Source organism: Mus caroli, unplaced genomic scaffold (genome assembly GCF_978045245.1).
Source record: "Mus caroli unplaced genomic scaffold, Mus_caroli_1 scaffold_1, whole genome shotgun sequence".
NCBI lineage: Eukaryota > Metazoa > Chordata > Mammalia > Rodentia > Muridae > Mus > Mus caroli.
This window is the reverse complement of record NW_028227256.1, coordinates 88,555,804-88,579,889: the sequence shown is the minus strand read 5'-3', so window position 1 is coordinate 88,579,889 and position 24,086 is coordinate 88,555,804. Positions and strand designations below refer to the sequence as shown.

Here is a 24,086-nt window from a genome sequence, read left to right as displayed (position 1 = left end):
GGCAGCTCCCAGTGCTCGGGGGTCTTGTTCCGGAGGCTAGGCCTCTGTACTGATGGAGATGGGACTCTCTAGGCTCCGCTTACCATGGTGTGCCTGGACTGGACTTTGAGCACATACCTTTGCCCTTTTGAAATGTGAACTGTTCACCACCTGGGCAGAAAGGTAGCTCCTCTAGTGCTAGGAAGATAGCTGTCCCTAAACAAGGTTGTATTTTTACGGACCAAACACCCGTTGTGTCCCGAGGCCATGTTTGAATTCCTATTAGAAAAATTACCAGAGGCTGCTCTACTTAGTCAGCTGTGCTGTGTCACAGTTGTCAGGGAGCTCAAGGAGAGGGAAAAGGACCCTGGCTATGCTGGCTCTTAAGATTGCAGCCATCTTCCAAGGGATGCCAGGTCTTGCATTATGTGTTAGTGCAGTTTCCTCTGTAATCACACACACACACACACACACACACACACACATACACACACATATATACACACATACATATACATACACACACATACACACATACATACATACACACACACACACACATACACAGACACACACACATACACACACACACACATTGTTCCTTTATAAACCCTGTTTCACAGATGAGGAAAGTGTGGCTCAGAGATTCAGATGCCTTGCTCATATCCTTACATTATATGGCTAGGTAGAGCCATATAATGGGCAGTCTTAGGCTTCTCCCAGCTTCCTGCAGCATGATCATTCTCTTCAGGACTAGAGTTGAGAATAGGGCATGGGGTGTTAGCTGCTGGGTGGTGTGTTCAGTTTGCCGATGAGCTGCAGAAGAAAAAAGGGACAGATCTCTGACACAAGCTGTGATGCATATCTGGGTACACTGTACAATCCAGTACTACTGTTCTTAAGTCCATGTTGGCTGCTTCTAGTCAGTACTTCTTGTGAAAAGAAAATGCAAAACTGTTCTGTTTTGCTCATATGAACCTGGAAAAGGTATGTCCCAACATTGTACAGACTGTAGTGTATTATCATAGGCAGAAAGTTGTCTGAAAAGTAGGGCTTTTTCAAGAATACTCTTTACTATGGGAGCTGCCCTCTGAATCTCAGAAAGTCAGTTAAGATCATGTGAGTTGCTAGAGGTCTGGGCAGGTAAACATGGGAGGCCAGCCACCCTGCAGTATTTGGTCTCTACCCTGTTCTTGTTTCTAAAGCAGCCCATAGTTCCCAGGAGCAGCAGCACAGTTCCCACTTGTCAGAAGGTAGCTACTGTTATTGGCAGAAGCTGTGGGCCCCAGGAGTCTATGTTGGCTGGGTCTCTGTGCTGATCCAGGCATTGAGCCTTTTGTATGTCGGGGTTTCTAGATCCGTGAGCCTGCAAGATAGAACATGTAGAGTCAGAAAGGATAGGTTAGACCTGAGAAAACCATCTGGGTTGCAGTGGCCTCTTCTGGGCTCCCTGGATGCTTAAGGCTGTAAATATGAATGGATTAAAGAGGACAGAGCTGCTTACCATGGCCAATAACTTGTACTTCCTGTTGCCCCTGTTACCATAGGCTCAGGAAAGTGTAGATACATGACCCCTTGCAGCTCTTCAGTCTCTTCCAGAAAGTTCTGTTGGTGAATTGACGTGGCTTGGCTTGGTACAGAGGTAGGTGGGAAATGAGATTGGGTGGCCTTGTAGTTACATGGGATAGTAGGGTTGAGTTTTGACATAACTCAGGTAGTTCTTGTGCTTCGATCACCAGTAGGCCCAGTGGGCTTAGGGCCAGGCTCCTCTGTGTCAGAGGGCTTGTCAGGACCTGTTGGGCAAGTGGGGCCCTGGCATTGAACAGATGCTCATAGCCTGGTGAAGAGCATCTTTTTCCAGCTTTTGGTTTATGTCACAGTCACGAAGGATGACGTGGTTGGTCTGAATTTGGGAACAGGATGGCTTGGCCTGGAAGGAAGTATCTATGTGGCTGGTACCTGACTGGCACTAGATGATAACATCTCAGTGAGGGCTGGAGAGATGGCTCAGTGGTTAAGAGCACTGACTGCTCTTCTAGAGTTCCTGAGTTCAATTCTCAGCAACCATATGGTAGCTTACAGCCATCTGTAATGGGATCTGATGCACTCTTCTGGTGTGTCTGAAGACAGCTACAGTGTACTCATATACATTAAATAAATGTTTTAAAATATTAAAAAAAAACAAACAAACAAAACTTCTCAATGAGAGAGGCCTGGACAGGTGTCTCAAGGGCTTTATGTCCCATCAGGAAAGTTGTGTCTCCAGTTGTGGTTTCTGACTGCTGGACCGGGCTTAGGTTTACGTGCCACCTTCTGGGTTTCTGAAAGTTGAACTGTCTGCCTTCCTAATTTAACAAAGCTGGAGCCCTGAGTGTAGACCTCCTGTTATCAGTGTGCAGTAGCAAGGCAGCCTGTGGCCAGCAGCACTTTGAACTAGCCAGTCATTCAGAAACAAAGCTGAACTGCCTAGGACACTGTGGTGACTTCCACTGTGACATCTAATCATTTGCAGGAAAGGCTCCCTTTCCCTGTTAACAACTTGCCCAGTGAGGGAGAGGGAAGCCTTGTTCCTATACATGGTGGGATGGGAGTAGGGAGGAATATTAGGTACAGGTGAGTGTGTATGTGCATGCGCGAGTGTGTGTGTGTGTTTGTAGTATAGTATTTAAAGTACAAAATTCATTGCTTGCTGCCTACATCTGGCTAGAAGTAAGTTCGTGATTGAATTGAAACTAAGCTGCACATCGACAATTTAAATATAATGAAAAGCCAAACTCAGATCTTATTCTTTCTCTAAATCTAGAAACTTCTAGCACTTGTTCTAACATTCTTATGATAATAGTTCAGAATATTTTATAATGTATAAAAAATTAGGAATAGAAAGTTAGAGAGCCCTTCTTCCCCCTCCTCTTCCTCTTCTTCCTCCCCCTCCTCTTCCTCCAAGGTGGATTCATAAAGAAAGGGGACAAAAGTAGAAACCATGTTGCCACCAGAGTGGCATTCAGGACATTGTCAGCCCCTGAGAAGACACAGACTCTCCAATAAAGTCACACAACTCCACACCAGGCCTAGTGAAGTTGTCAGGGCTAAAGCAATAAGGAGTGCTCTATTCTCTGTCCTGAATGTGTGGAAGTGAGGTTTGCTGCTGTGGCATCCATCAGCGCTCACACAGATCTGCAGACTACCAACAAGAATAAGAACTGCCAAGGTGGTGATGGTGTCTATAGGAAAGTACCAGGCCCACCTGCTTGACCTGGGCCTTGTGGTTGAACTGTAGGGGCCTCAGCATGTGTACTTGACTGAGCTGTGTGTGTTGCTAAGGAGGTCTTAGGCTCCAAGGGGTTTTATATGTTCTTCTGAATATGGTTTTGTTAACTTTAGAATATCACCAGATAAAGTCCTATTCCTCTTGAAAAGTAAGTGTCTGTGTTTTGTGGTTGCTAATCTCTGTCACATGGATCATTTTCCTTTAGAATTTTAGTGGCATTGGAGTGACAGCTTGATTGAAGGCTTCTAACCCCAGGACTCTGGCAAAGTGGCCTTGCCATCTGTGTAGTTTGCTGTTGGTCCCAGGTCCCTGGAAAACAGCATGTCTTTTGAAGAATAACAAGACCTAAACAATGTATTTTGCCAGCTGAGTTTGCAGGATGGTCTTGGGTGTGCTGAATTCTACCTATTGTACTTATGGGTATTCAGGGTTAAATAGGACCCACACTGTTCATCTGCTGCTTCAGATTAATAACTCAAGTATCACTACACCACCAAGCTGGTGTCATGTCATACCTGTGACATGCTCCTTGTAGTCAGGGCTTATTTCATGTGGTCCTTCAAGTAGGGAATAAAAGTATCAGCAACAAGTTTTGCTCCTGTGTGACACACACGCACACAACACACACACATACATACAGAGGCAGCATTGTAGCTGAGGGCTTGTTTGAGTTTTCTGTCTTCATTTTATACATAAGGCTAAACTACTGGTTGGGGTCCACTGATGTAGATGTAGATAGGACACTGGAAATGCAGCCACAGTTCAATTCTAGAGTACCTGCTGGTCTTTCAAGTTTATAGGGAGGGCCTCAAACAGGTTTGATATGGGACCTAGAAGCTAGTCTTTGGGACAGGGCTGGGAGAGATAAGTGGACAAGATGATGGCTTGACTGCCAGTTTTCCACAGGCCACTCAGTGACTGTGTCTGCACAGAACAGGCTGAGGCTGGGGGAAGACAAAATAGTGCTGTGCTCTTTACCAGTGGTCTTGCAGCAAGAGCTTGCTTGGAGCAGGGCCATCTCTGCACACTGTCACCAAGTTACTTGATTTCTTTTATGTAGCTGGAAAGAGGGAAATACCTGCTGAGAACTGTGGGACACTGGGAACGCTACCTCCTGAATTCTCCTCCTTTGTGGGAGAAGCTGCTCCTGTCCACACCTGCTTCTGCCTAAGCCATGGTGGGTGAGGAAGAATGGGAGGTCTCTTTAACCAGCTCTGCTGTTCTTTCCTAGCTTGGCATACCTTATGATTGGCCTAGGAAGATTAATTAGCCACTTTGATTTGAGAAGCCAGATGAGGTTGCTGCTAATTTTGCTTTGCTTTTGACTTTGAAGTGAACTTGTTCAAACTTCCATGGAAACCTCTGCTGCTTCCTTTGGCTGACACTGGTCTAGGTTTTGACCACTGCATGTCTATCACAAACTCTTCTTGGGCAAACTCTTGTCCAAGCAGAATTCGGTTTTGGGTTCCAGCCTCAGGATCCAACAGGAATGAAGGGAAGCTGGAGTTCGGGGTGTTTACTGGCTGATTTGGCAGTGATGATTTTTGGCTAGGGTGTCACTCTTGACTCCTCAGTGAAAGACTGGAAGGCCTAGGAAAGGTTGGTGATCTCAGGCTTAGACACGCCCTCCTTGATATTAGTAGTTTTGTAAGGCTTTTAATGGATGTCCAGTTAACACATCCAGGAGCATGGCAGCAGCTGAAGATGCCTTTCTTGCTTTGCATCACAAAGAAATAAGTCAGTACTTGGGAGGTTGAAGCAGGAGGATCACTGTGAATTTAGGGCCAGCTCAGATTTAAAAAACAAACAAAAAAACAAAGAAGCATCAGGAATAGGGCAACCTTGTGAAAGCCTGATGTAATTCAGCCTGTGTTCTTATCCCAGGCTTGCAGCTCCCTGTGGCAGGTAGGTAATGGTATGGGTTAGGTGTTGCACCCTACTCCAGTCCACTCCTAGAGGAGGAACAGTCCCTGTGGTAAGAAATATTTTCATCCTTTGATGGTGGCAGCTGCCACGTGAGACAATTGACATATCAAGACTTGGGCTGAGGGGAGTTTCCCCTTTCCCAGAGGGGCCTGCAGCAGGTACTTGGAACAGGGAGGCTGACCTCTATGAAGTGACTGCTACCTGTCTCAAAGGCACTGTAAAAAGGCCTTAGTTCCCATCAGCAGACCTGGAAAGGCAGGCTTTGAGGACTGGGTGTTCTTAGCTGGAGCTGAGAAGAGGATCAGGGGTGTATCTTCTCAGATGGGGTGGGCCAAAGAAGACTGAGCTTTTCTCTCCAAGGAGGGCTTGTGTGGACCCCTCGTAGGACTCTGTCATGAGGTAGCATGGGCACAAGTGCACATGGTGAGAAAAACGGACTTCTACACTAGTGAGATGGCTCGGAGAGTAAAGGTACCTGCCACCAAGCCTGACTTGCCTGAGTTTAGTCTTCTGGGCCCACATAGTGGAAGGAGACAACTAACTCTAGGAAGTTGTCCTCTGTTCTCTACATGTGTGCTGTGACACATAGTTAGACACATGCATGCATGCATACACATTTAGGGGGAAAAAAGTGCTTCCTATAGGCCTGCAATAAGTCTTTTAGAGAGAAGGGAAAGGAAGAAAGGAGCAAGCTGGGGAAATTGGTCCCTTTATTCTTATGCTCGTGGGGAGGTGGGAGTTGGAGATGCATCCTTTCTGTGGTGGCTGTTTCCACTTCTGTTTCATGGTCCACAGGAAGACTCTACTCAGCTTCACTCCATTTGGGGAACAGAGTCAAGCACAGCTGGGAATATTTTTCTTACTCACTGAAGGAAGAACAGGGCCTGAGATATAAAGACAACTTTATAAAAGCAGAAGCCTTCTGGTCCTCCAGCCTGGGACTTTGTGGAATTTGAATGTGACTGTAGTTCTACTATCCATGAGGAAACCTCTAACAGGGCGATGCTGAGCTTTTCAAGGGAGGCTAATGTGACTGTAGAACTGAGTTCAGTTCATTTAGCCATCTGTGGCTAGTGGCTGCCCACAGAGCTGCTGTGGGGCAGCCAGGGCTAGAGTTGGCAGGTTCTTCATGTGCTTATTTGAGTGTAAGGACTTCATCCATTTGAAATTCCCAAATAGGGTGAAAACAATGATCCTGGGTCAACTGCAGTCATCATGGGTTCTGGGACCCTTCTTAGAGCCATATGAATGACAGCCCAAGCACTGCGTGTGCTCGCTGTTCTGAGATCACTGAGACAATATAGAGCAGATAGAAATGTCTGGGTGGGCTTCAGGGGAGGCTGCACAGCAGACACTTATCACTTGTCTCACCTGCTTCTCCCTAGTTTTTGCTTTCTCCTCATCTGCTGGATCCCCAGCTGTTTCTGCAGGCTGTCAGCCTGTGTCTCAGTGCTTGGACTAGGATGGTGTACCCTCTCATTTCTCATGGCAGACCAGGACAGGAAACTGGCCCTGAAGTGAGTAACCTGGCCAGGCTTGGTGTGGTGTCTGGAAGTCAGCAGAGTCGGCAGAAGATGGGACCCACCCAAATGGCCTTTTCTACCAAGTCATGCCTGTTTGTGTGGGTGCTGTTGAGACTTGCTTGGCCCCTAAGTAGCTCTCAGCTACTGACATATTAACCATTACTATAAACTAGCATGTGTCACCTGTGCACCTGTAGTACCTGTTTCCTCCTTGTGCTGTTACACGTTTACATGCTGAGTCAGATCATTGGAGTATTCTGTTGAGTGTGAGGTAAACATCATTGACTTCATACTATTTGTATTAAGCATCCCAAAGTGTCCCTGTACTGAGGTGCTTTTGCTTGGCACTTGTCTTTCTGCAGCAGCTTTTCACAAGGAAAAGCCTAATAAATGAAAAGCCTGTAATACAGGGAGGCCCTTTACTTTAGTGTATGTTGACCTAGGGGAAAGCTCATGGTGTCAGGTACCATCCCATTCCTGAGTCTGAGGATCTGAAGCAAGAGGCCTGGTAGAAGAAGAGGACACTCTAGGTGTCCATTCTGAAGGAAAGTGCTGCACACTGTAAAGTGCAGCCAGGCTCTGAGTGATGCTTGTCATTAAAGTTTTTATCAGTGTCAGTGCCATTCTAGTGTCGGCCACAGGGCACCTGCAAGAGTTCTACACCGTGGGCCCAGATGCAGGAGCTTTTTTACCTGTGGCACATGTTCTGTCTGGAGCCTGAAGTAAGGTTGCTGAGGTGATGACCTCTGAGGGGTTGCAAAGACTTTGTAAGGAAATCCACATAGTACACTTAGCCTTTGTCAAGTGATGGTGGTACTTGTGACAACTAGGATTGCTGGGACTCTAGAAGGTTACAGGGTAATAAAACTTGTTCCAAGCCTTCCTGGAGATGCGAAGGTTCCAGTGTGTAGCGGGGTTGGTCTCTGCCTGTGTTTTAGCCCCTGTGATGCCCAGTGGTCTGACCTCCTCAGATAAGCTGTGGATTGTCAAAGGGGTCTGGCCCAGTCAGATGTGAAGCCTAGATTCAATCTGTCTCTTCTCAGGAGAGACCCAAATGTTTCTGTCTTGTTCCTGAACGTTTCATGAATAGGCTTGCTTTGGGGGACGGGGTGGGGGTGGGGTAACTCTGTCTCAGTCCCTAACATCTTTGTTGTGTGAAACACATTTTTCCATCATGATTGCAACAGGCAAAAGAATACACCAGTGACTGATTTCAGGTAGAATGCTACCTTGAAATTAGTGTCTATGTCCCACAGCATGGCCTTGTGTGCCTGAGACCGTGGTGGTATGTGCCTCTGTGGCAGTGTGATCTGATGGAACTGAGGACTTGTAGCATGGACTCGCCTTGATCAGTTTGAGGAACACCACTGGCCTCTGTGTCTAGAAGCTTTGATGTTACTTCTAGGTCACTGTTTCCTTTTTGTGTTTGTGGTCTTCTGTGTGTTTCTACCCTGTGCTTGGTAGGGCTGTGCAAGGGAGGTTGATGGTATGGGTTTCTGGGAGGTCTTGGGAACGTTTTAAGCTAGGACAGTAATTTAGTGATGGATTGATCTTTGACACTTGGGGTGCTGCTAGTGTGGCCAGCACTCATACTACTTTGTTAGCAGTGAACAGAGCTAAGGGGCCTACCTATCACATGGTATGGTAGTCTCCTTGTGTTTACCCGGCAAGACCAGTTTTCTTAAGGACATCTTAGCTCAGCAAGGTTTCACAGTGCCTTTGAACACATGGTACCTGAGCCAGAGTCTAGATTTGAACTGTGCACTCTCCCTCTGTCTCAGTGACATAATACAGAGATCAAGGTTATGTTTGCAGGTAGTTTAGTGGCATATTACTGCCAAACAAGCAAGGTGGGCTCTTTTCAACGGGGAATCTACTTTGGGGGACCTATTCCACATAGTGATTGTGGTGGCATCTGGACAGGCTGCAGACACTCCCGGTCTTGTGCCTGGTGCTCATGGGAGATGTTGGGTCTTGAGTATACCTCATTGTCTCTTTCTAGTTTCTGATTGCATCAGAGCTGCATAGAACAGCCCAGTGGGACTAGAGGGTGACTACTGCACTTGTCTTGTGACCCTCTGTGTGACCCTGACCGATGCCAAGAAAGGACATAGGCCAGCTCTTATTGGCATAAAGTGTCATTCCTGTTGTTCTTTATATAAAAATTAACAGGAATGGGAATTGTATTATTTTCTCCTATAAGCAGGGAACATCTTTTGGAAGCCATTTCCATGTCTGTTGATGTTTTTGGCAGAAATAGTGAAATAATGAATGTCAAGGAATTAGAGACAATAGTTCTAAGATTGTGTGCCTCACATAGGCCTAGTGAATGAGTATGATCACCAACCCAGTGCTGAGCAAATTAACCTGCTACCCACGTTTCCTGGGCTGAGGCTAAAGCCATGTCTTAGGCCTCTCAGACACTTGGCATCAGAGCCTAGAATGGAGAACAAGCAGCACCCTGTCCATCCCTATCCCTAAGCACCTTTAGGCCTTAGTTCAGTGATTTATCTTTGAGGGAAACGAGCAGAAGTGATAATAAGATGAACGTGTAGTCCTTAACAAGCAGAAAACAAAACAGTGCAGATTCTTTTAAATGCCAGCCAGCCTTGTGACCCTGATCTAAAGTGGCCCTGAAACAGGAAATGTTATGGGGTGACCTTTAAAATCAAGCATTGGCATGCAGCTAGCTGTCAGCATCTAAGAAAAGGGAGACTGCAACTCCTGAAGACAGGCAAAGCAGAGACTTGGGGGTTGGGGCACTGAACTCTGGGGCTGTTAGCAGCACATACTGCCTTGATACTGAAGTGAATCTGTGCATGCTTGCACGTTTTGGTGTTGGGGAAAATTCCACTTTTTGTTAGTATAGGTCCTGCTGCTAGTCTGTTTGCATAGACTCTGGAAGTTAGCCTGTCTCTTGATTGGAGACCTTGGATCTCTGAGGCTCAGTGTTCCTCATCCATAAAATGGGATGCCTGTCTCTTGGGCTCTTCTGGTGCTTACTAGACTATCACAGTTAGCCTTCCTGCTTGTTGACCACAGTTGTCATCTCTTACCTTGGTGGAGACACTTTTATTTCAGAAGCAAAGTGAAGCTCAGACTGGACACAAACAGGTCAGAAATGCTTGGAGAGGCAGGGGCTGGGTAACAAATACTGAATTGATAGTGAGCTGGTACAGAGCCCATGACTGTGAATAGTCATCCTTGTTTACAAAGCAGGATGTGTCATTTTACAAAGAATAGAAACCTGTGAAGAAAGTTGATGTGGTACATACCTGTGGTACTAATAATAGATAGATTGTGACTTCGATTAGGTAGCATGGCCCTGTCTCCTCTCACATTTATCCTTCCTCCCCCTGCCCCTGAAATAGCTGGAGATGACTCTCAATGGTGGCATGCTTGCCCTTTAGCCTCAAAGCCTTGGCTTCCACCCCAGAACCAGAGTAAAACAAAGCCCAAGCAACTATGAAGGTATGGAAAGAAACCCTTTGCTTCCTTCACCAAGGCCCTGGCTTAGTTTTCTGTCCAGCCTGGGCCAGCCTGTGTGGTGTATCACTGTCCCACACCACATGAAGCATGCCTGTCACAGGCTGCTTGCTCTCCTCTACCCTTAACATTCATTCGTGCCTCTGCTTTCCTCCTCCTCCTCTTCTCTCCCCCCTTCCCCCTCCCCTCCCCTACCCCTTCCTCTTCCTCTTCTTCCCCCCCCCCCCCCCTCTCCCGACATGGCCACCTCCTGCCTGCCCTGGTAGCTAAGTAGTGTCCTGATTGCTATCATCCTGTCCCTGCTTCCAGACAACTCTGCCCACAAAGTAGATAGGATTGCTTATATATCTTCTTTTGCAAGTTGTTCTTCCAAAAACTGACATTACCCATTCCCCTATAATGATGAGATGGGCCTCATGTTGCTCCTCCCTCTCGGTCCTCTGGCTTGAAGTGTCACCCTCTTCTGAAGGGGAGGTACCTGTGTGGTGAACTTGGTCCTCCATGACCTCTTGGATAATAACATGAAGGGTACTTGTATTTGGACATCAGTGTGACCTGACCTACTGTACTTGGCGTGCTTGCCAAAGTGTGTTGTTTTATTTGAGAATCAGCAGCTCCTGTAGGATGATTGGGAGACAGGCTGGTGATGAGGAAGGGTGGCTTGGCTCCCTCTATAGACATTTCTGTGGGTGGTTTGCTATATTTTTTCTTATGGCATTTGAAGTCGTCTCTCAGCGTTTACCCCCAGCAGGTGCTTATTAGTAAATGCCCATTGCCTTGGTTTCCACCAGGAAGGAAGAAAGGAGGGCAAATTTGCTGCCTCTGGGGTTTTCAAGCCAACCACTTAGTGTTCATGGAGCATAGGCCAGTATCTCAGTGTGGGCCTTGAGTGGATCCAGAGAGAAGACAAATAGAACAACCTGGGCAGCAGCTACAAGACACCAGAAGGCCTGAGTTCTCCCTGCTCCTCAGTTCCTCGGGGTAGCCAGGGTCTGGCCTTCATGCTTTTCTGCAGTCCAGCCTTGTGTCTTCACTCCTTGGGCTCGACTGTGCCATGTTTATTAATCTTTGGGTTGGGCGCTTTATTTCTAAAAGTGAGTTTTCTGCAAGATGCTTAAAATTCTTCACTAACATTGGGAAAGGATCAGGTCTTAGCCAAACTTCAGGGAAGGGAATCTCCATCATTCTAAGGACAGCTACTATATCGAAATCCTGGGACCCTAAAGTTCAAAAGTCATCTGGCCTCTGCTATTTCAAGGACTCCAAATTCCATAGATCTCAGTCCCTTCATAGGCCTCTGTTGGGGGTGGGGTTGGAGGCTCTGGGCTCCTTCAACCCCCAGGCTAGTGGCTATTCCTGGTATATTACTGTAGGGATGCTTAGTTGCATGTTCTGTAAAGTAAGGCTATATACATCTAATGGGGCTTACTGTTTATTGTGATGTGATCATTTAAAGTTACCGACTTCGTGCCTGCCAGAGAGCTGGAATGGGGCTTGCCTGTGGGGTGCTATTTGGTCCCTTGTAGGCTTTTTTTTTTTAAACAAACAAAAAACAGTTAAAGGTTTTTGTGAAAGATGGCCTCACTGGCTGTCTTCTATTCTGCCTTCTTCCTCTAAAAGGAAAAAAAACAGAGAGAGAAATAAAATTTTCTTTCTCTGGTCCAATGGCTGTGCCTGTGATCACTGGTCACTGGACCTGACTTCACTCATTACTTTGTTTAAATCCCCAGATAGACTTTGATTTGCTTTTCTGGAATAAAGATAGGTGATTTTAAATAAAGTTTTGGTAGGTCTCTGTTTCCAGGCTCTATGCCTGTCCGCTGTGGTACAAGGCTCTTGTAGTGCATCTGGGTCACTGCCCCCAGTCGATCAGATTCTTGGATTCTCTTGGCCCCTGCCTCAAGGACGTCTGTGTTTATGGGGTTGCTATTCTCTCTCAGAAGCTCTCAAAAGCCTTTGCGTCACACGTCCAGCAAACAACAAATGCTGGCCAGAGGTTGTGTTCTCACCCAGAGCACTGCGCCAGAGAACTCTGCTTTCTTTGGAGCCAGGACTGGATGAACCTGGACCTCAATGCCTGTGGACCAGACCAAAGACAGCACTTGGTGCTCCTTGACAGGCAGTGCACAGGGTCACCTGAACTGTTGACACTCTTATACTGCACCCAGGTTCCCAGCCACCAGGGGCCAGACCTGTCTCTGTGTCCCCACTTCTTTCAGAAAGCTGAAGTTCCAATCCCTCCCACCCCCAGCCAGGCTTTTGCCCCAACAGCAGTGTCCTACCCTGATCTGCTGCCAGGCTGCAGACAAAAGCCTGATCAGTAGTCATGAGCTCTTGAGAACAAACATTCCTTCTTCTGGGAGGGCAAGGCCTACTAACTCTTTTGAGTCTCACCCTTTCTCTAGAAGGTGCTAGTGGACATTTAAGATCTTCCTTGATATCTTCCAACTGGGGACGTCGAGTAACCAGATGAAAAGCACCCACACAGATAGCTCTAGTACACCCACTGCCAAAAAGGGCTACGAAGCAGAGATTACCCTAAATTAGGAAGATGATTGTTGCTGTGTTAATTGTATGCTGTCTTCTAAAGCTGTTTTTGTATTCTAGGCCCTGGCAGCAGGCTGGCTGTGGGTTTTCCCATGAGGTATTACATACTGGCACCCGCACAGCCCCAGTTCAGGGAGGGGAGTATGTGCCTGTTTCCAGAGCCACCCAGCTCCCTAGTCTCTCTAGGTGATGAGCTGACCATCTTTCTTTGTATTTTTAGACAGGTTTCATGCTGTTGTGCAGGCTAGCCTTGAACTTTGAACCCTTCTGACAGTAGTTGGGATTGTAAGCATATAATACTGCACAAGGCTTTATTTAACTTTATTAAAATCTCACTCCAGTCTGCTCTGGTCTTCTCAGTGCCCCGCCCCCACACAGGTCTTTATCACAGGAGATGCAAACAAACACCCTTCTATTTTCAGTGTGCCCGTCGTCAGTGTCACAGCTGTTGCGGCTTGTCTTGTTGGCCAGGAAGGCAGTCCTTGGCCCTGCAGCTGGCCCTGGAAGCACACACTTGGCCTGGCCAGCCTGGGCCAGTCATGGCAGGCCAGGATGACTTGCAAGTCCGTTCCCTGCCTTGGTTCTTGGCTTTCTCACAAAACTCCTAGGTCCTTGTGTTGGTGATCCTTGTGTTCCATTGCACAAGGCCCAGGGAGCCTGTGCAGCTGTGTCCTTTGTTAGTAGTATAGGTTTCTGTTTGAGAGTTATCCTGGGACATGCAGTCATCCTGTGGGACATACATGATAAAGTGTGGTAGGCAGCTCTTTCCTTTCAGTTTTCTTGCTGTCTAGATTATTCTGCCAATCATATTATATAAAGCTTTTCAAATTGAGAACCTTAATTTGTAATTGATGGGACTCAGAATCCCTTGTCTGTCTAAAACTCTGTTGGAAATCTCAGAGATCTCCCCCCTCCTCTTGTTATACACAGAAAGAAATGTCCTTCAGCAATGAAAATAGATGTGCCTTGGTTTGTGGGGTCCCTGTGTCATTGGCACTGGCTGTACCCATGGTCAGCTTTTTGGGAAGGCTTCTCTTACCCATGCAAGGATTTAACTGAGCATGGAACCATGTAAGAGTAATAATTACAGGAAATAATAACGCATATTTGGAAAAGAAATAACAAATTTATTAAAAACTATTAGTATATTCTTAGGTTTTAATTTAAAAGTGGATTTTTCTCTGATTACTGTCAAGCATGCTTTTAAAGATATCATTTAGTACAAGAAAGATTATATACAAAAATGCTTCTTAAATTGCACCATGGCGGAGCCAAAACTTAACATTTTTCCTTTGGTGGTTTATCTTTTATATTTTATTAAGAAACAAAACAGCAGTGAAGCTTCTACCTAGGCTATAGATTGCTACCCCTTCATTCTCCAGCAGCGTTGGAAGTTCTGTCTTTGTTGGAGTGAGTCTTTGGAGCAGGGATGGTCTTCATCCCCCTTCCCATGTCCCCTTGATGTCGGAGCTTTTGTCCTTCCCCTGAGCAGCTGCACTGTCATGTATCAGGGTCATGCTGTTGGTGTCCAGCTTTGCTCATTCACAGTGTTCCTGTCCTGGTCCCAGGGAGCACTTCTCTTGTTCAAAGGCTCCTTGGCATGGGCTCCAGCCTCTTAGGGGACATTTCCTGTTACCACCCTGTCACCACACCAGCTCCTCCTTAGTGGTGACATCTCTGAGAGCAAGTTCCTTTCAAAGTCAAAATGAAAACTTTGTTTGTTATACATATATGCAATATATATGGATTCATTTGGTTGAGAACTGACCTGTTCACAGTATATTTACTTGCCTAGTTTGTTGTCAGGTCTCTTGTAACTTTTTGGATTAATGGGTTTGCTTGCTTGCTTGTTTGCTTGCTTGTTTATGTGTGTAAGTGCGTGGTGTGCCACAGGATACATGTGTCCATAAGAGGAAACCCTCAGTGGATTTGGGGGCTTGAATTCAGGTTGCCATGCCATAATCAGGTCTTTTATATTTACCACCCATGTATGCCCTGGTCCTTCAGATTGGATTCAGGACTTTGTACTTCTATAATGTCTTTCAGTTGGTTTTTATACTTTTTTTACCTATAAAGATCTTATATTGAATTTAATCATTTGTAAATTGTAGCTACTTTTTCTGTTAAAGATGATCCTTTTTTGAAGAAACTTAAAATTTAGTATGTGAGTGTTGTGTGTGTTCTTGTGGGTATGTGCACGTGTGTGCAGGTATGTGCATGAGTGCATTTGGAGGTCTTCTTCAATTCCTTTCTGATTATTTTTGCAATAGTCTCTCACCAAACCTGGAGCTCCAATTTGGCTAGGCTGGCTGGGCACTGAGCTCCACAGAGCCTGTTCTTCTACCTCCTCACCAGTGCTGGACTACAGGTGTGTAGCTTGTTCGGGAGTCTATACTTAGGTTCTCATGCCTTCAAAGCAGGTGCTTTATTTGCTAATCAAGCCATTATCCATCCTGTGTATCTTTCTTTTAAATTAAGTTTATTTTCTTTTTTAAGATTAGTATTTGTAAATTTATTATAAATGGATCTCTCTCTCTCTCTCTCTCTCTCTCTCTCTCTCTCTCTCTCTCAGTGTGTGTGTGTGTGTGTGTGTGTGTGATCATCTCATTATTCTAAACTTGTATAGTTTCTGAGCAGATATCTGTGACTTCTTCAGTGTTTCTAGAACAAAGGAGCATTAAATGTAGAGGGGGTAGTTTTTCTTCTTCCTTTCTCATTTTAAATGCATTTTCTAGTCTTGTGGTGTGGTCAGGAAGGAGTTCTGGGACATTCTACAGGGGCAGAGACTAGATTTCCTCTGGTTTCTTGGCAGTGGGATAGTTCAACTGCAGGCCGTGCAGCCCACCTGTGATCCCAGCACACAGGAGGTGAAGGCAGCAGGATAAGGAGTTCATGGCCCACATTTCAGGCTGTCCTGGCTACATGAAACCCTGTTTCAAAAACACACTGTAGCAAGATCCACATAGGGTAAGTTCATGGTGATCACATTTCATTTGCTGAGCATCTTTCTTGTCTCTGTTGCCGTGGAGAGGCAGAGATGCCTTTCTGCTGCAGACACTCAGCTGAGGGTGATGCTGCCTCTCTGTGGGCTGCAGTAAGTTGTCTTCTTTTAGGATCTTCATTCTGTTGCTGAGTTGTAGTAGCCTCTAATCTCTCTTTGGGATGTCAGCTTTTAAAATACTTTCCAAAAGAATTTAATATTAGAATTACTTATCAAATGTTTTGAGACTCTTAAGCCTTTGTGGTCCTGTGTTCTTGGTGGTTGGAATTTTTAGTTTCCCAGCATCTTTAATGGTTGCCAGTAGTCTGAATTTATTATATTCTCATCCTCACTTTCTGTTCTTTTCCCCTTTATCCCTCTCTCTATCTCCCTCCCCCTTCCTCCGTCCCTCCCTCCCTCTCAGAGTCTCAGGAGGTAGCCTTAACTGTGCCTTCCCTCCCTCTTGTGCTAAGTTATAGACATATGCAACTATGTCCATTGACTTGGATTCTTAGAGAATAATCTTGTAAGAGTTTGTCTAGTTTATTTAAAATTTATTGTCATCAACTGCATGATATAACCATATATTTAAAAATTTCTGAATCTGTAGTTATATATTCTTTTATTTTTGTAACTATGGGTGCACTGTAGTTGTCTTCAGACACACCAGAAGAGGGCACCAAATTCCATTATAGATGGTTGTGAACCACCATGTGGTTGTCGGGAATTGAACTCAGGACCTTTAGAAGAATAGTCTGTCCTCTTAACCTCTGAACCATCTCTCCAGGCTGTATTTTCTAATTAATTAATTAATTTGTTTGTTTGTTTGTTTATTTTGTATTCTTTTATTTTTAACATCACTTATTTCACCCTTTGAATCAATCTTTATATGAATTTTTAAAAAAAGATCAACTTTAGAATATACTCCAGCATGTCTCTGTGTAGTCCTGGCTGGCCTGGAACTTGTTCTGTAGACCCTGCTGGTCTTGAACTTAGATTTGCCTGCCTCTACCTCCTGAGTGTATTAAAGACACCAGGATGGCCTGAGTGCTAGGATTAAGGACACATACCTCCATTGTTCAACCCTCCTTGGACTCTCTTAGGTAGCCACTTTCCGCCCCCTTTTGGCTGTCTGCCTGAGATCCTTTTAGGACTCTCTGGCCTTGCTTCTTTTGTAATCTGTCCTTGTCCCTAGAGTGCCGCATGAAGTGAGTGGAGCAGGTATTGTGTGACCTTTCATTTTCTGAGCAGTCCTGCTGACAGTACATAACCTTTGTTGTGATGGAAGGATTCGACAGTTACCCTCAGTGGGTTTACTTTAAACCATACACTCTATACTCATCATAGTACAGCAGACAAATACTGGATCCAGTATATATCTACACTATATCTAGTGGGATTCCTCAAAATTGTCAAGGTCATCAGAAACTAGGAGCCTGCTGATCAAATTGTTGCCCCCGAAGAGTCATGGTAGTCAAATGAGTTACACGGAAGGGACCCTAGCCCTGGAAAAGACACCAGGCACGCAGGCTTCTGATGTGTCTTCATTGGTTTGCTGCCTGTAACAGGTATGCTTTCTGCCAACTTCCAGCCAAGTGGAAGGTCTCAGACTCTAGACAGCACTTGGTCACTTGTTTCCCAGATTACTTCCTGTCACCTGCTGCATCTTTAACTTTTCTCCTGAATACCTTCTTTCTGGGGCGAGAGACTGTAGGAGCTTTAGGAGTTAGTGACACAGTTGTGGGTCTTGTTTTTGTTTCTTATATGTGTAATGTTTGTCTTTTCTCTTGAACAGTTGCATTACAAAGTTTCAAGATGGCTCTCCTCTCCTCATACATGTAGCAGATTCTTCCTCCTTTCTGGGCTTCCAAGCTCCTTGCACATGAGTGGCTTTGTGTCAGCACAGTGTTGCTCCTTCCGCAGGCGGCCTTTGTAATGTGCATCTGTGGCTTTGCTCCTGGAGTCCAGTCACTGGTTATTGAGGTGTAGTTTCTCTTAGTTCTAGCATACTTCTCTTTCCCTCTGTTGCTCTAGCACACCTTCTTACCTTCCTTTCCCCTCTGAATTTGTTCTCTGTCAGCCCTGAGCACACTAGCCTGTGGTTCTCCAAGTAGGGCTTCACTGCCCTCATTCTTTACCTGTTGGCTTTTCAAGATTCTTGGCTTCTCATCGTGTGTTTCCCTCACTTTTTGCCTTTTCTTGTTGAAGAGTTTTTTACAACTCTTTTCCAATTCACTTAATTTCCTTGTTGATAGTATGGTATCTGTGACTTAAAGCATCTGAGGTGTTTTGTTTTGTTTTGTTTTTCTCTTCAATTCCATCAGTTGTCCTTAGTTTTGAAAGCTTAATTCGTACAGTGATTAATGTGGACAGCTCTGGCATCCCTTTTCATTGCTCAAACTTTTCAAGTATTTAGCGAACTTTTTACTTAATCAAAACATACATGCAGAGAAAGATTGTGTGTGAAATATTAATGAAGTTGTTTCTTTAAAGTTCTAGAAATATCCATCTGCTTCTAATTCTCTGGGTGTCAGCAATTAGCTTGACTTAATGCCTTCACTCTTGCAAGCTCCCTTGTAAGTGGAGTTCTTAGAAGGCTCTTGGTTGTACTGTGCAGCTGTAGTATGGCTTTGGGTCAGGATACTTCTCCAGACAGGGATTCCACATGCTTTGCCTGTGGGCCTGCTGTTAGCACTCTGTTGAGTGAGGCTGGGGCTGAACTCTGTCCTGAGCCCTTGCACCTCTGGGTATCCTCTCTGCCTTCCCTTGGTCTGAAAGGACATTAGTGGAGCTCATCGCTTTTAGCTGTGCTTTCAGCTCAACCTAAATGCTCTTTCTATTTAGTTCATATTTAGTTCATATTTGCTTCTGGCTCATGGAGGAGTTCTTGATACTGGTAAGCTAAGCAATGTGACAGAAACTGTATTTAACACAGAATCTCAGTTTCTAAGGGTAAGTGCCTGTGAGATAGATTCTCTTCCACACTCCCAGGAGAAGCAGCTCCCAGCATTGCATTAGCTTATTTATTGAGTTTCTTCTGCCCTTCTAATTTCTCCCCTGCCCCTACTGAGTCTAGCAGGGCTAGTACGTTCTGGCAGAAACGTCTTTGCCTCTGTAGTATGCATGCTCTGGCCCTGGTTAGACCCACTGCCTATGGCTTCTTCCTTCTCATGGCCCACTCCTTGTATCCAGTGTGGCCATGTTCTTCTCTAGCTATTATGAATGGGTTGTGTCCATGATGACCTTGTTATAGGCAGTGTGGCCACATCATCTTCCTGCTAGGAGAAGTTCTCACTCACTGGGAAGATGCTTGTTCAGAGCTGATACAATACAGTTTCCACCAGGGCTGCTCTGGCTGTGACTTTTGTGTGGCTGGCAGTGCTTCATGCAGATATAAGCTTACCTAGTGTAAGGTTGTTTTCTCGTATTATGTATGTCACCTGACATAATGGCAGCTGACTCTGGGTTACCCTGGGCACTGCAGTTTGGGAATCAGCAATGGAAGGCAGAGGTGAGATGTTTGTCTGAGGCTTCTCAGATAGAGTAGCAGCTGGTAGTCAGTACTCTGATCCTGATATAGCAGCTGGCTTCTGCATCCTGTATTGTTCCAACCCTGCTCTGGCCATCCTCATGGGACATTGGCATTCAGTGTAACATTCTGATGGGATCTGACGTTTGTCCTCGTGGAGCACAATTGATCATGGTGTCAGGAGTGTCCAGTGCCCATCTCATGAGGTGTCAGTGTTTGGGCCCAGTAGTGAGTGAATATAGCTGCATGATTTCCCTGTGGAGACTCTGCCTTGCTTTGTCCGTTGGAGGGGGCAGTAGGCATGGATTAGTCATGTTACCAAGAACACTGGACGCAGCGTGAATGGACTTCCCAGAAGCATCTTGTATTCATCTGTTTCTGTGTGGTGTTCCTCATGAAGGGTGATTGGGACACTTGTTTCAGCCTTTACTCTGGCCTTGCAGTTGTGCTCACAGCTGCATTGCTGCTCTCCATGGTCATCTTTAGTGCTTAGTGCCCTTTAAGGTTGACAAACAATAAGAGAGCACGGCCCAGGTCTTTTGCTGATCCACCTAGCTAGCTTCCTGGAACAGTGTTTTTAGAACTGTAAGCCAGCATTCCTTCTCCACATCAATTGTAGGGACGGGACCTGGGAAGTGCACATCATTCATGGGCCATGGGCACCACTGCAGATTCATAGTGCTACTTACAGCATTGGGCCTCATTTAAAATGTCTGTGAGGGTCCTTTAGAATTCACAGCCACCAGGGGAAAGTGTGGCCAGAACCCTTTACATAGGGCACAACATGATCTGTTTCTACCCAGGATGCCAGTAGTTAGGCACAGACTCATACTGTACTCAGTAGCATCCTCAGGCATTCTCTGCATCAGCTGTAGGGCTGATCAGAGAGTCTCTGTGCCACTGTGCCTGGACCTCTGCTTGCATTAGTCACAGTGAGACAGCCTAGATGTTGTGGCTTCTTTCTCAAGCACATCTTTCCAGGGCTGTTGGGACCTTACTTGGTGTCTTGCTCCTAGGAAAGGGGACTCTGGTGTTGACAGCTGTTGAGTCTGAGAGACCAGTCAGCATCCTAGCCTTTTTGTTTATACACAAGGAACAAGACTTACCTATCCCTCTTCTTACTCTAGTGTGTATGTATTGGGTGTGGGTTTGCAGCATGATGTCTAGTAAAGGGGATCCCCTGTTTTTAATACATACAGTCCAGTAAGGGTCTTCTGGTCAGGTACCAGCCTCAGGAACCCAGAATTTCCTGAGGAAAACAGGAAACCCTGGCTTTGTTTTTGCAAACATGGAGTGATTGTTAAATTTGAACTTGAATGTTCTGAGATCTGGATGGGCCTTCAGCTCACTGAAGCTCTGGACTCACCCGGGGCCTTTTCCTGCCTGATGAGCCAATACCCTGACTGCTTCCTCTGGTGTCCAGTTATGTGCTGTCACCTGAGTGCACAGCATTGTGGATGGAGGATATCTATGAGCTGATGGGCATTAAACAAGTCAGACTTCCCAGATAGTTCTCATTGATGGATGCTGCAAAGTGTACCTTTTTACCTTGTGTGTGTGTGTGTGTGTGTGTGTGTGTGTGTGTGTGTGTTTTTCCTTACAAATTGTTTTCAAATCGGTTGAATCCTTAGGGTGGCCATGTAGACAATTCTGTTTGCTAGAGATAGTAACCTCTTCTGGAGGTTACTCAGCTAATCTATGCAAACTTTGCAGCCTGTGGGATTTGTTGCACCTCCTCATAGTTCTTCTTTCTCATGTCTCAGACGGGGAACCTCACATTCCCCGGGTGCCTGGGTGGGGTGGGTGGTTACATGTGGATAGGGTCCAAATAAGGAGAGATTTTTTTTTTTTCCTGGCTCTTGCAGATGCAGAATGCTTGGACTTGCTGTGAAGAAATGGCAAGTTTTTTATACATGTTGCTAAGTGCTGGTGGGAACCTTGGAAAGGCCTCTCTCATGCTCATATTATTTACCAATCTAGCTTGGGGGTACCAGGGAAGGTGGCACCCTTTGTTCCTCTCAGCTGGCATAGTAGCCCTTTGCTTATTGGCCTGTAAAAATGCTACAGTTACCAAGATCCAGTGGCATGGGGTCTGTGCTTCTCAGGTGGGCCCTGTAGATAGTCTTGTTCACACTAAGCCTAGCTTGTATCCTAGTGCTGTGACCCAGGTAAACATTTCTGCCCCCATGCTGACCCCAGCTTTGTGTTGATCTTGTGTATCTGCCAAAGATGACAGTGCTTTGTGGCATCCGTACCTGAGAGTTTGGCAGTTTGTTCTTCATGTATGCGGAAGGGTCCAGAACTGATGTCATTTTCTTCTTCTTGTCCTTCAACAAATAGGGAATGCCTGGTCTGCTAGATGGGCACAGAACACTGGCACCAAGAGTAAGTAGCTAGATCAGTCTTGTTCTCAGGGATTTTTGTGTATTTAGGAAGATTAGCTACAAAAACTCAGCATAGTACAGAGTCTTAGATGCCATCAGTGCAGGGAAGGAGCCCAGGAGAGAGTTGCTGCTGCCAGTGAGGGCTTCATCACTGCTTTGTGTGATGCCTTGTAAGTGCTAGGGGGTCTATAAGTGGTTGGGTCTTGCATTTGGCCATTGTTGAAGAAATTGCAAGAGTGAGAATGGCTGCAGGTTGATGGTCATGTTCCTTCTTGCCCTGCTGTTCCTCAACTCTGTCCTTGTTGCCAACCCTTGTTCTGCAGAAGAACAGCCCAGACTAGCCTGTCTGAGTCTGGTCTCCAGCTGGAGAGAGCCTTTCTCCACCATTGGGGATGATGCTGAGGGTCCTAGGTACAAGGACTCATCCATTTGCGGAGGGGTCACCAAGGGTACAGAGGCTAGGTAGAACCCATGTGCAAGAATTGGTCCCCTGTACCACTTCTACCAGTAACTTGCTTACTTGCAGCCTTGCTTACAGGGAATGTGGCAGAGGTGCAAAGCTAGGCACACATGGAGTCATGTACCTACATGTGTGTGAGGGTTCCAGTCAACGATGTCTTCTGGGACATTATAAGCCTCTTGGTGAATCAGCAAGTTTGAGGTGGTGTAATTTCTGTGTGAGCCTTCAGCTTGGACAATTATGAATCATTTGCTTGCCTCTTGATTTGCGTCAATCAAACCACATGTGAAGAAAGCAGCCATGAGCAAGGCTCTGCTGGCAGCTTGGCATCCAGCAGGGAACATTCGCCAGGCATAGCTTCAGAAGGCTGGCCTGTGTGCTTGTCCTGGTGGTCTGGGCAGTGGGTCTTAAGTGGCTTATGAGTTGGGCTCCAGAGACTCGTGTCCCTGCCTCTTACCCCTGTCTTCCGTTGGCAAGCACCTCAAGCTGCAGGAGAATGTGTGGAGGTGCAGTTCCTTGACTTTTGATGAGTGCCCTGTGTGTAACCCTGTGGCAGTAGCTGCATTGGCACCTCTGGGAATGTCTGCAACTTATAGCAGAGTCATTGGTCCTTCCTTCCATGATGCATAAAATAACTTCAGGCAAGATTTCTTTTAAGAAAGACTGAATTACAAAGGAAATTACCCCCTACCTGAGAAATGAGGAGGGGTTAGCACTGTGTAGAGGCTGGCTGGGGTCCCGCTAAGAAAGAGCCTTTCCTTTTGAAACAGCTTTTGGGCAGGTGCAACCAGTCTGCCTTCAGTCAAGTCAGTGACAGCTCTGCTGTGTGTCTGGCTCCCAGGGGACCCTAGTTTAGTAGTTTGCTTATTTTGTTTTGTTTGAAGTAGGCGGGTGTTGTTGTTTTTACTCTTGAGGTTCCTTTCACTACTGTTGAATCAGCTGTTAAGTGTAGCTGGTGTTCTTGCCTCCTGCTTAGTCACAGCCATGGCTAGACTCATACCAACACTGCCAGGCCCTAGCCTCCCAACCAGCCTGGAACATTCATTTTGCCCATTAGCCAGGAAGTCAGGTCAAAGTGGATTTATCTCTGTTTCTGTCCCCTATTGGTAAAAACTAGAATGACTGTCATGTGGCAGTCAAGGAGATTGTAGGGTGCTTGTCTTCTGTGTGACCTGGGAATGTACTCCTCTATCGTTGGAGACAAGTGGAGGCATCTAACCACAGTGAGCATCAGTAGTACCCAAGTCTGCTGAGCAGTGCCTTCAGCAGCTATGCCTCCAAGAGTTCTAAAAGTGAGACAGAAGACAAGGAATGACCTCTTGCACTTAACCCGCTTCAGCCATGCCTCACTGGGGCTAGGCCTGCCTTGGCTGTTCTAGCTTTCTCACTGCAGCTGCATAAGGCCTTGGACTGTTGACACAGGTGTCTAAAAGATGCAACCACAATACCATTGCCACTCTTCAAATAGTTCTTAGACACCTCCAGGTACCAGTGCTTAAAGCTTGAATGTTTTAGAAAAGTTTTGTGTGGCATTGAGTCTGTTAGCTGTGAAGGACACTGGGCTGCCGTTTGTTTACAGCTTCCTGCCTCTGCTTGCACTTTGTTTTCTCTTTTGCTCATGGACACACACTATAGTTACAGAGTGGGAGCGGGTTGTCCTGTCCAGTGACCACTGCTTGTTCCCTATGGTGCTCCCTTCATCTGTCCCATTGTATCTTCCAAAGCTAATGTCTTGTTGTGTGTGTGTGTATGTGTGTGTATATGTGTGTGTGTGTGTGTATGTGTGTGTGTGTGTGAACTGTGAACCATGTGTTTGAGTGCACTAATATTCTCTTGTTGTATATAGGGCTCCATCTCTGGCCTATAGGGGCCCTTAAGCCCTTTCGATGAGACTTTGTAGTCTGTGATGGCTTCCTTGCTTTGTGACATCTTGTTATGCCGCACAGTTCCCATCCCCACACTGGAACTAACCATTTACTCGGTCCTCATCTCAGGATCTCTGAT

General features: G+C 46.0%; 1 protein-coding gene across 9 annotated transcripts in view; it reads left to right on the top strand.

Moving 5' to 3' along the window:
• The window catches only part of Hdac4 (histone deacetylase 4), a 242,546-nt gene that overhangs the window by 66,090 nt on the left and 152,370 nt on the right, over positions 1-24,086 (top strand). The window lies entirely within an intron of this gene.